The 12,561-nt window shown below is 47.3% G+C and overlaps 1 protein-coding gene across 1 annotated transcript in view; it reads left to right on the forward strand.

Annotated features, from left to right (window-relative positions):
* TSPAN18 (tetraspanin 18) overlaps window positions 1–12,561 on the forward strand; it is a 224,330-nt gene that overhangs the window by 65,220 nt on the left and 146,549 nt on the right. Inside the window, exon 2 of the mRNA XM_073604166.1 lies at window positions 3,023–3,143. The gene's annotated coding sequence lies outside the window, so the exon portion shown is untranslated. The remainder of the gene's footprint in view (window positions 1–3,022; window positions 3,144–12,561) is intronic.

The following is a 12,561-nucleotide window of genomic DNA, read 5'->3' on the forward strand; positions in this document are numbered from 1 at the left end:
GGCCATCCCCAAGCTGTTCCCACATAGTTGGGAGCATGAAACTGTCCAAAATGTCTTAGTATTCTGACACCTTTAATGCCGCGTACACACGACCGGACTTTACGGCATACTTGGTCCGGCGAACCTGAGTCCGTCGGACAATTCAATCGTGTGTGGCCTCCAGCTCTCTTTTTTTTTTTTCTCAAAAGTTTGACGGACCTAGAAATGAAACATGTTTCAAATCTGTCCGATGAACTCGAGTCCGGTCCAAAAGTCCGCCGTCTGTATGCTAGTCCGACGGACAAAAACCGACGCTAGGGCAGCTATTGGCTACTGGCTATCAACTTCCTTGTTTTAGTCCGGTCGTACGTCATCATGTACGAATCAGTCGGACTTTGGTTAATCGTGTGTAGGCAAATCCGTTCATTCAGAAAGTCCGTCGTAAAGTCCATCAAAGTCCGCAGGACAAAGTCTGCCATAAAGTCCGCTCGTGTGTACGCGGCATTAGAGTTCCCTTCACTGGAAATAAGGGGCCAAGCCCAACCATAGTGCTCAAAGGCGTCAGCATTACAAGACATTTTGGACAATTTCTTGCTTCCAACTTTGTGGGAACAGTTTGGGGATGGCCCCTTCCTGTTCTAACATGACTGCGCACCAGTGCACAAAGCAAGGTCCATAAAGACATGGATGAGCGAGTTTGGGGTGGAGGAACTTGACTGGCCTGCACAGAGTCCTGACCTCAACCCGATAGAACACCTTTGGGATGAATTAGAGCGGAGACTGCGAGCTAGAAGAGTCCCCTCTTCTTTTCTTTTAAAGAGTGCGCCACTTCTGAGCCTATGGACATAAGTCAGATGACTGTAAGGAAATAAAAGGAAGCAGATCAGCTTCAGGAGAGTCAAGAAGCCGCCGAAAAATTAGATTGACATTTAACTGAGGGGGCATTTGACCTTTGCCTCGCGCTCCCGCGTTGTGCCTTGCGCTCTCAGTCAGGCCCTTCCAAGGTCATGGTGGGAGGAAAGCTATGACGAGGACTACTGATGCGGGTGGAGGGCGGCACAGACAGCACTCCTTTACTAGGCTCATGCCCTATTGGGTCAGCAAGGGGGGGCCCAGGGCCAGTAAAGGCGTGCTGCCTGTACCCCCCTCATCAACATCCCTGCAGGATTGGACCAAAAAAAAGCCTTAAAGTTGTTGTAAACCCTCATGTGACTGGCCTCAGGAGATGCACAGAGATGAAGGAAATCCTCCTACATAGGTTCTACCTGTTTTACCTGCAGCCCTCTCTCTTCTATAGCCTCCTAAAGCACACATATTACACAGGATTCCTAAGCTTCAGAAGGCAGGGGGTGGGGATATGATGTCACACACTGCACAGTATAGAGTTTAGTGTAATCTGAGACCTGAGTGTAATCTGAGACCTGAGTCGAAGGCATGGGCACACCCCCTCTCTGCACAGTTTCAAAGGGAAACTTGCGCAGCTGAGGCTGTCAATCATCTGCTGTGTGCTGGAGAGGAGATGGGGGCGGGGGGATCTGTCTTCTGGGATTGTCTGGTGTTGGTGTAGACCAGTGGCCTCCAAACTGTGGCCCGGGGACCAGATATGGCCCTTTGCTTGCCTTTATCTGGCCCTTTATCTGTCACCAATGATGGGGCACCATTCCTCCCACTGAGACCAATGATGGGGCACCATTCCTCCCACTGAGACCAATGATGGGGCACCATTCCTCCTACTGCGACCAATGATGGGGCACCATTCCTCCCACTGAGACCAGTGATAGGGCACCATTCCTCCCACTGAGACCAATGATGGAGCACCATTCCTCCCACTGAGACCAATGATGGGGCACCATTCCTCCTACTGCGACCAATGATGGGGCACCATTCTTCCCACTGAAACCAGTGATGGGGCACCATTCCTCCCACTGAGACCAATGATGGGGCACCATTCCTCCCACTGAGACCAATGATGGGGCACCATTCCCCCCCCCACTGAGACCAATGATGGAGCACTATTCCTCCCACTGAGACCAATGATGGGGCACCATTCCCCCCACTGAGACCAATGATGGGGCACCATTCCCCCCACTGAGACCAATGATGGGGCACCATGCCTCCCACTGAGACCAATGATGGGGCACCATGCCTCCCACTGAGACCAATGATGGGGCACCATGCCTCCCACTGAGACCAATGATGGGGCACCATGCCTCCCACTGAGACCAATGATGGGGCACCATGCCTCCCACTGAGACCAATGATGGGGCACCATGCCTCCCACTGAGACCAATGATGGGGCACCATGCCTCCCACTGAGACCAATGATGGGGCACCATGCCTCCCACTGAGACCAATGATGGGGCACTATTCTTCCCACTGACACCAATGATGGGGCACTATTCCTCCACTATAGAAGGATATGCATTGTTCATTTTTCATTTCAGAGGCTTACAGCCACTCCTTTTTTACACATCATTTAGCATGTTGCACTTAAACATTAAAACATATACCTGATGTTATCTCCACCGGTCCCCGTTCAGTTAATTAAATTATCCAGCCAGCAATTAGCTTCTTCCTCACCCTCTCTGCCCGGCGGATGATGAGTGAGGGATACATCACAGTGAACATTGTGTAAATTTCGTGCCCATTTTGACCGCTAATGAATGTAAAAAGAAAAATAACAAAATGTTCCGAGGTAAACGAAGCTCTCCGCAATTAACCGATTCATTGAATTTTAATATCAATGATGGCTGTGTTCTTGTGTACGTGCGGTAATACAAAGCCGGCACGGTGCCCCCGGCCTGTCCCTACCTCTAAACTGCCGCCGAAAACGCCATGTCCTTGGAAAAAAGATAGCGCCAATTAAAGCCGGTTAATGAGGCCTACATGCAAATGAGGCTGATGCATATGTATGAATCGCAGGCTGGTCCTCTGTTGCCTTCATTTAAATAATCTTATTGTGCGGCAATTGTCTTTTTTTTGTTTTTTAATTGGTTCCATTGCACATGCCCGGGGTGTTTATTTTATTTATTGTTACTTCCAGGAAGCATACGGACCTCAAGAATGTACCTGTAACCCCCCCCCCCCACACTTCTCATCCAAGGGGATAACTTGAGAGAACTTGGATATTCACATTGGACCAGCAAAGGTGACCTTTTGGAATCGTAAGTTGGATTTTTCTTTTTATATTTCCCAGATAATTGCCACCACAGATAAGGACTGGTAAGCTGCATTGTAAAAACATATTGTTTTCTTTGGTTTAGTTATCTGAAATTTTTGGCAAGATAAATCTAGAAAACAGGAGATAGAATAAAAGAGAGAGTTCTAAAGGTACCCATCCCTAAATATGACCTATGGACAGCTAGAAGTGGTTGGCCACCTTCAGCTTGACTTGTTCTGTTAACTTGACCTTGAAGGACAATTTGCTACTCATCTGAACAGCTTTTTCTTTAGCTTTAATGAGCATCGGAAGAAGCTGGTCAATAGCGAACCATCCATGAACAGTTCAGAACAAGTCCGGTAATTGTAACTAACTACTAATAGCTATGTCATGAGCCCTCACAATGACCTCAACAATGTAATTCCCTCTGACTACCGATGTTAGGAACATTCTTCCCATTCCACCAATGTAACGATTATTCTTCCCATTGACCATCTATGTTAGGGACCTTCCTTACACTGAGCATCAATGTAAGGAACTTTCTTCTGACTGACCACCTATGTAAGGAGCATTCTTCCTATTGACTAGCTATGTTAAGATCCTTCTTCCGTCTGACCACCAATGTAAGGATTATTCTTCCCATTGGCCAATTATGTTTAGATCCTTCTTCCAAATGAGCACCAATGTAAGGAACATTCTTCTCATTGACCACCAATGTAAGAAGCATTCTTCCCATTAATCAGTTATTTTAGGGTCCTTCTTCCCACTGAGCATTAATGTAAGGAGCATTCTTCCCATTGATAATCAGTGTTGGGATACTTCTTCCATTTGAAAACCAATGTAAAGAACATTCTTCCCACTGACCACCAATGTAGGGAGCATTCTTCCCATTAACCATCTATGTTAGAGTTCTTCTTCCCACTGAGCACTAAAGTAAGAAGCATTCTTCCCATTGACCATGAATGTAAGAAGCATTCTTCCCATTGACCAGCTATGTTAGAGTTCTTCTTCCCACTGAGCTCTAAAGTAAGGAGCATTCTTCCCATTGACCATGAATGTATGAAGCATTCTTCCCATTGACCATCTATGTTAGGGTTCTTCTTCCCACTGAGCACTAAAGTAAGGAGCATTCTTCCCATTGACCATGAATGTAAGAAGCATTCTTCCCATTGACCATGAATGTAAGAAGCATTCTTCCCATTGACCATGAATGTAAGAAGCATTCTTCCCATTGACCTTGTTAGGGTCCTTCTTCTCACTGACCACTAAAGTAAGGAGGATTCTTCCCGCTGACCATCTATGTTAGGATCCTTCTTCCAACTGACCACCAATGTAAAGAGCATTCTTCCCATTGACCATCTATGTTAGGGACCTTCTTCCCATTGATCATCTACATTATGTTAGGGCCCTTCTTCCCACTTGGCACCAGTGTAGGGAACATTCTTCCCATTGCCCACAAGTGTAAGGTGTACTCATGCAAGGCACGTTTTTCTCCTTCCCCACCAATGAATGGTGGACCTTCTCCCAATGACAACCAATATAAGGGGGCCCTTCACTGACCATCAGTGTAAGAAGCACTAAAAATTTTTACCGTTCGTGCTTTTCTCCGGTCTTTATTAATATTATTTATTTCATTATTATTACTGAAAATAAAAAGCTGTGGAGAGCAAGTCAGATATGCAAAATATGCCACATTACTTATTCCATTTTTATTTATTCTCATGTAAATTAAGGTAATAAAGATGCAAGCTTTGACATAACTTAGATCCCTTCTTCAGGCTTTTATACATGTCTCCATTCCAAACGTTCTGCATTAATCGATGGATAACACCGTACAGTATGCTACAACCTACTCTTCATGCTAATGAACTGCAAGTGGTACATATATGTATTAATTGTCAGGGGTTCCTTGAGACTTCTAAGCATTTCCAAGGGTTCCTTTGTTTTAAAAAGATTGGGAAAGGCTGCCCTGTGTATATGAAGAATCCTCCAATATGTCGGAGAGTCTGGTGGGTGTGGTGGTACTGTGTATCCTGTTGGCGGAGCAGCTATTTATGAACATGTGCATCTGTTTTACAAACAAGCAGAAGATGCCCGTTTCCATAAAAGGCCTCCAAGCTGAACCATTGAAGCTGCCAGTAACATTTGGCAATACCAACACGCCAACAGCATCAAAGTTAACCTTTGCCCTAAACTAGCTGTAAGACAATAGACTCAAGGTACAAACCTTTTAAAGTTTGAGTTTCTCCAATTAGAGGTTTGGTGCTTATAGACCAGAGGTCCCCAAACTTTCTAAAAAAAAAAAAGGGCCAGTTTACTGTTCTTTAAACTTTAGAAGGGCTGGATTGGCCAATAGATGTAGAATATGCACTGGTGTCAGTGGGAGTAAACCATGCCCTCTCTTTAGTATTAGAGGGAGTAATAGTGCCTCATTGTTGGTGTCATTGGAAGTAATAATGCACCATTGTTGGCATCACTGAGGGGAATAGTGCCCCGTTGTTGGTGTCATTGGGAGGAATAGTTCACCATTGTTGGTGTCAGTGGGAGGAATAGTGCCCCATTGTTTGTGTCAGTGGGAGAAATAGTGCCCCATCCTTGGTGTCAGTGGGAGGAATAGCTTTCCATTGTTAGTGTCATTGGGATGCATAGCACCCCATCTTTGATGTCAATAGTAGATATGGTACCCCATCGTTGGTGTCAGTGGAAATAGTAGAGCCCCTTTCTTGGTGTCAATGGGAAGAATAGTGCGCTATTGTTGGTGTCAGTTGGAGAAATAGGGCCTCATGGTTAGTGTCAGTGGTAGGAGTAGTGTTTTAAACATACTTTAGGCTGGGTTCACACTATTGCCAATTGGATGTGGCTTTCCCTGCATCCAATTCACATGTCAGGAGATTGTAACCGGCTGTCTATGGAGGTTCACACATCACCGGCGCGGCTCTGGTGCAAATTGCATTGGAGTCCTGTGCATCTTCTGGTCCATTTCAGGTGCGAATTCAGCCAAATATTCGGACTGAAATCTAACCTGAAACGGTGAACAGGGACGTACCGGAGCCCCCCCCCTCTGTGAGCCGCTCAGTGCTTCAGTGTGAACCCAGCGGAAGGGGTTGATTTCCTAAAACTGCATCACTCAGAATCTGGTGTAGCTGTGCACGGAAGCCAATTAGCTTCCAACTTCAGCTTCAGTTTTGGTAATAAAACCTGGAAGCAGATTGGTTTCTATGCAGAGCTGCACCACTTTTTGCTCTCTCCAGTAAATCTCCCCCTTGGTGTCAGTAGGAAGAATAGTGCCCCATCGTTGGTGACAATGAGAATAATAGTCTACCATCGTTGGTGTCAGTGGGAGGAGTAGTGCCCCAAGGTTGGTGTCAGTGGGAGGAATAGTGCCCGATTGTTGGTGTCAGTGGAAGGACTAGTGCCCTTTTCGTTGGTGTCAGCGTGAGAAATAGTGCCTGATCATTGGTGTCAGTGTGAGGAATAGTGCCCGATTGTTGGTGTCAGTGTGAGGAATAGTGCCCGATCCTTGGTGTCAGCGTGAGAAATAGTGCCCGATCCTTGGTGTCAGTGTGAGGAATAGTGCCTGATTGTTGGTGTCAGTGTGAGGGATAGCGCCCGATTGTTGGTGTCAGTGTGAGGAATCGTGCCCGATTGTTGGTGTCAGTGTGAGGAATCGTGCCCGATTGTTGGTGTCGGTGTGAGGAATAGTGCCCGATTGTTGGTGTCGGTGTGAGGAATAGTGCCTGATTGTTGGTGTCGGTGTGAGGAATAAAGGCCGATTGTTGGTGTCGGTGTGAGGAATAGTGCCCGATTGTTGGAGTCAGTGTGAGGAATAGTGCCCGATTGTTGGAGTCTGTGTGAGGAATCGTGCCCGATTGTTGGTGTCAGTCTGAGGAATAGTGCCCGATTGTTGGTGTCAGTCTGAGGAATAGTGCCCGATTGTTGGTGTCAGTGTGAGGAATAGCGCCCAATCCTTCGTGTCAGTGTGAGGAATAGCACCCGATTGTTGGTGTCAGTGTGAGGAATAGTGCCCGATTGTTGGAGTCAGTGTGAGGAATAGTGCCCGATTGTTGGTGTCAGTGTGAGGAATAGTGCCCGATTGTTGGTGTCAGTGTGAGGAATAGTGCCCAATTGTTGGTGTCAGTGTGAGGAATAGCACCCCCAGGACCGGATAAAATCAAGCAAAGAGCCACAGTTTGGAGACCACTGTTCTAGACATTTACTATCTGAAATGTGATTCCATTTTATATTTTTATTTTGCATACTTACCCTCGGTAAACTGAGTAAAATGACAGTTTAAAGCCATTGGGGAATGCCACTTATTACAATTTCACAATTCACCAAAGCATTAACGCTGCCTTAATTAGAGAAAACTGGAGCTTGTGAATATTTATAACATTTTGTGTGGATCTCGCCTCTCGGTTGCACGCAAAATAATTACCGCTGATATTTCCTGAGCCTGTGGATGGATCACCTCCGGCTCGGTCGGTAACTTTGCCTAGCAACTACTTGCTGACCTTGAATATTATATAATAATTATCTAACATTTAGTTTTCTGCCATTGTTGCAGGCTGATTTAAGCTTTTCGTTTAAACACTTATTATATTCCTCGTATGGTAACCACACTCCTGATAATAAACGAGCACTACAGTCATAAATTATAATAAACCGAAATAATTAATGCAAGGGACATAATCCACCCTCCAAAGGTCGCTGTTTTTCACCAATCATTTATTTATTACAGGCATTTATATAACACCAACCATTGACATTCACATCAGCCCCCCCTTGTCCTCAAGGGGCTTACAATCTAAGGTCCCTATCTCCCATACATACATATACTAGGGCCAGTAAGGACTGGAGCCAATTAACCTACAAGCATGTCTTTGGAGTGTGGGAGAGAAGCCTGCATACTTGAAGGAAGCAAGCACAGAGAGAACATGCAACCTCCATGTAGAATGCACCTTGGTTAGCATTTGAACCAGGGTCTCCAGTGCTCCAAGGCAGAAATACTAACCTCTAACATTCGACTATGTATGCACCTGCCTAGTTAGGGTTTAGGATGTTAGGCAAATTTAGCTTGGCTCCTCTATAGCCAGTGGAGCAGTGGTTGATTTATTTTAGCCTGCTCAGTGCTTCACAGGCTGCTGGTCTGATTTATTTCCCCCTGCGATTCTAGAGGGTTCTGGAATTTTAGTGGGAGAAAGGGCAAGAAGGGTATCTTGAATATTTATGGGGACCCAGCCAATCCCTCGGGAGGTGTGCCCAGTAGGTGGTTGGAGAGCCCATAAATAGTTTGAGGCTTGGAGCAGGAGTTGGTTCTGGGTCCAGTCCTGCAGGGGTAGCCCTCTGTCCCCCCCCCCCCCCCGGGGCAGTCCACTGGAACGCTGTTTGAGGGTCATCATGGCCCCAGCTCTAGCATAGCTGGGAAGCCTATTTCAAGCCAGGTCTTTGGTTCTGGTCTGAAGAGTGCCCAGCGGAAGATGTAGTGTCTCCAGCTGTCCTGTGGTATTGTTATTTCTCCCTCACTGAAGAGTGCCCAGTGGATATTAGGCAACTGATTATCCTGTGGCATTGAGTACTGACCAAAATTCAGACCCCTAGTGACAAATCTCTGTCCCCCCCACAAAGGCTCTAGTCTTTATTCAGTCAGTGGTGAATCATCTGGGAACTCTCGTATCTGCTTCACCTGTCTTGTGACCCAGTGAGGTATCAGTGGGAAGGGAAGTGTCCTCTAGAAACTCGGTGTTCTTTTTGGGTAGCCCATGATCCCACTCACCCCATTCAAATTCAGTCTGCATTAAATTTAAAAAAAACATAAAAACATCCCCTACACCAGGGGTCACCAACCAGTGATTCATGGACCTCTGATTGTCCACGAGAAACTTTTGGTGGTCCCCAGGGGTCCTGACTGCAAATCACCACTGTGGCGGATATATACCGCCCAATGTTTCTCTCAGATGTATACCGCCCATTGTTCTCAATGCTTGCTGACAGTCAATACTGTCAGCGTGCATTGATACCCAATGTTTTCTCTGTAGTTCCGGCTCCTGTGTACTCAGAGGGAGGCGCCGGCAGTAGTGTAGAGAGCGGGAGGTGTAGGGGGGGACTTCGAATGGCAGCGCTGATCACAGACTGTGGGAGGAAGCACGGAGCTAGAGCACATGGTTGGATAAGGAGATGTGATCCAATGATGAGTCTGTGTCTGTGTAAGGCAGCAGTGTGATGCAGTGTGTGTAGGGGGGGCAGAAAGCCGAAGCATTGTGTGTATAAGGCAGCAGTGTGATCCAGGCAAAGTGGGGCAGAGAGCCAGAGCATTGTGTGTAAAAGGCAGCAGTGTGATCCAGGGGGAGAGGGGCGGAGAGCCAGAGCATTGTGTGTAAAAGGCAGCAGTGTGATCCAGGGGGAGGGGTCAGAGAGTTTAGCATTGTTAAAGCAGCAGTGTGATCCAGGGGGAGAGGGATAGAGAGCCGGAGCATTATGTGTAAAAGACAGCAGTGTGATCCAGGGGAGGGAGGCAGCGAGCCGGAGCATTATGTGTAAAAGGCAGCAGTGTGATCCAGGGGGAGAGGGGCGGAGAGCCAGAGCATTGTGTGTAAAAGGCAGCAGTGTGATCCAGGGGGAGGGGTCAGAGAGTTTAGCATTGTTAAAGCAGCAGTGTGATCCAGGGGGAGAGGGGTAGAGAGCCGGAGCATTATGTGTAAAAGACAGCAGTGTGATCCAGGGGAGGGAGGCAGAGAGCCAGAGCATTATGTGTAAAAGACAGCAGTGTGATCCAGGGGAGGGAGGCAGAGAGCCAGAGCATTATGTGTATAAGGCAGCAGTGTGATCCATGGGGCAGAGAGCCGGAGCATTGTGTGTAAAAGGCAGCAGTGTGATCCAGGAGGATGAGAGCAAGAGCATTGTGTGTAAAAGGCAGTAGTGTGATCCAAGGAGAGGGGGCGGAAACCCAGAGCATTGTGTGTAAAAGGCAGTAGTGTGATCCAGGGGGAGGGGGTGGAGAGCCAAAGCATTGTGTGTATAAGGCAGCAGTGTGATCCAGGGGGCAGAGAGCCAGAGCATTGTGTGTGAAAGGCAGTAGTGTGATCCAGGGGGAGGGGGGTGGAGAGCGAGAGCATTGTGTGTAAAAGACAGTAGTGTGATCCAGGTGGAGGGGGCGGAGAGCCGGAGCATTATGTACAGTATATAAGGCAGCAGTGTGATCCAGGGGGAGGGGGGCAGAGAGCTGGAGCATTTTGTGTATAAGGCATGTAAAGTTCATGTTGGTGGTCCACGGGATTCAAAATTGTGAGTTTAGTGGTCTGTGAGGTCTGAAAGTTTGGCGAACACTGCCTTAGACTGTTGCTGAGCCAGATAAAGAGAGAGAGAAAGGAATGCTGTGTTGGCATTAAATTTGAGGAAGGAATCTGCGCATCATCAGCCGTTCCTTAGGGGGTGCGTTACAACTATATATCCGAACAATAGCTGGTTTACCTATGACAACCAATCAGATCTTTGCCTTTCTCTTCTGTTCTGCCGTAAAAGAAATGGAATAAGCTGCCCGATCACATGCTTTTCATCAATAAGACCCAAATTGTGTTTCCCTGTTTCATATATGTACTTTGACTTGTGTCTAATATGGGTGATTTATTAAGTATTTATTAGGCTTAATGTTTATTATTTTCTGGATTTTCTCCCATTTAAAATAACATGCGTGTCACACTCGGAATTATAAATGATCCGCCCCGACTGCAGATCTCTGCTTATTTATTAAGTGTAACGCTGGTTTATTTAATGTCTGGCGTGACGCTAACATACAGCAGAAGGTCAGAGGTGTCGTAAACAGCCTTAATGTAAATGGTTTTCTCCAGTAGCCATCAGGGAGTGAAAACCATTGTCTGTGTAATGTATGGGATCATGTGACGTGAATACAAAGACCCCCGTATATCATTTTATCGGAGGCGGTGAAGAAATACATAGACCGAGTACATTTATTATAAGAAATTATAAACACTTGATGCTTGTAAACGTGTGTAATGCATTTAGGTGCATCAAGTGCTTGGGCATTTCATTGGCCAGAATAATAATTTATTCCGGCCATTGAAATGAATTAACGCTCAAGGGCTAAGCGCGCCTAATGTTAATGTGCGTTTACAGGCATCGGACGCTTTTTTGGCCAAAACGCTGCTGCTCCTGGCAGTGTTTTTTTTTTTTCTGCCTCTAAACGCCCTTACCTCCCTATGCATGCATGGACACATAGGCTAATATGCAGGGGTGATTAAAATCAAAATAAAAAAACGCCCCCCCCCCCCCCCCCCCCCCCCCCCCCCCCCACAAAAAAAAAAAAAAAAAATTTTGAAAAAAAATCATTAATTGCAGCCACTGTGCCCATCAAACGCTGCCACTGTGCCCATCAAACGCTTCCAGTGTGCCCTTGAAAGCCCCCAGTGTGACCCCCGCGCACTCGCCATCTGCCTGGCACTTACCCTGTCTTAGTGGGTCAGCTGGTGACGGCGACGAGCGAGGTCCTCCATGTGTCTCCTGCCGTGCTCATCTCCCGTCCTCTCCTCCTGATAGACATCCAATAGCGGCGCCTGTTGTTTCAGCCAATCGGGTGACAGGTAACAGACCCGAGCACCTGATTGCCGGAGAGGTGGTTTAGTGTTAGGAAAGCGCATAGTTAGTTATTCACTTTTCTAACACAGCTGAATGACCTGCGAGCGCCCAGCATGGCGCTCACAGGTCACTTTTTTTTAAGCCTATTAGAGCCTATAGTGCCTGTGCTTCAAAAACACCCCCCCGCCTCTGTAATTCAGGCGCCCTGCGCCCGAAAAGGGGCCGGGTCCCTGAATAGGGGGTGGCAGCGGCGGCCATAGATAGATTCATGCAACGCATGAATCTATCTATTGATGATAGAGGGGGTGGCTGGAGAGAGGGGGCGCCACTGAAAATCAAATGCAGGCTATGCCATGTCCTGTATTCAGTTGGTCTGATTAAACCGTCTCGATCCTCCTACCCCACCCTCCCAGTATTTTATGCCTTCTTTGAAGTGGTTATAAAGGCTCAAGGTTTTTTTACCTTCATGCATTGTGTGCAGTAGCCCCGCCAGACCCCTCCCCCCCCAATACTTATCTGAGCCCTCTCTCGATCCTGCGATGTGTATGAGAGCAGCGGCTCTCCCGGGACTCTTCCTCCTCATTGTCTGAGACAGCAGTGGAAGCCCTTGGCTCCCACTACTGTCAATCACAGCCAGTGAGCCAATGAGGAGAGCGCGAGGGGCGGGGCCAAGCCATGCTTCGTGTGTGAATGAACATACAGAGCAGTGGCTCAGGAGCAGGCCTGCTTCGATGGCGAGATGCTTGGTGTGGGGAAACTTGGCAGGAGGGATGGCCAGGAGCACCGTGGGGGACCCAAGAAGAGGAGGACTGGGGGATGTCCTATACAAAACT

The sequence above is a fragment of the Aquarana catesbeiana genome, linkage group LG11 (assembly GCF_042186555.1).
Source record: "Aquarana catesbeiana isolate 2022-GZ linkage group LG11, ASM4218655v1, whole genome shotgun sequence".
In the NCBI taxonomy this organism is placed as follows: domain Eukaryota; kingdom Metazoa; phylum Chordata; class Amphibia; order Anura; family Ranidae; genus Aquarana; species Aquarana catesbeiana.